Consider the following 297-nt stretch of genomic DNA (forward strand, 5'->3'; position numbering starts at 1 on the left):
GGGGCCCCTCCGCCGTGAACAGGGCTCCATCTGTGCTGCGCCCAAGGCCTGTCCCTGGCCTTCGAGGCCCGCCAACACTGCTCTGCCTGGGAGGTGGTGGACCTAAGTGTAAACCCGAGCAATTACTTACAAAACACAAGGAGCAGACAAGGGAATCCTGGGACCAGATGGCTGCCTGTGGGAGAAGCACCACCCGCCCCACCGTTTCTCATCACCAAAGGCTTCGCCTTTCAAGTACTGAGCCAATCAAGACATTTCTAAAGATAATCCATTTTTGATAAATTAGAACACAATGGG

This window comes from Balaenoptera musculus, chromosome 8 (assembly GCF_009873245.2).
Source record: "Balaenoptera musculus isolate JJ_BM4_2016_0621 chromosome 8, mBalMus1.pri.v3, whole genome shotgun sequence".
In the NCBI taxonomy this organism is placed as follows: Eukaryota; Metazoa; Chordata; class Mammalia; order Artiodactyla; family Balaenopteridae; genus Balaenoptera; species Balaenoptera musculus.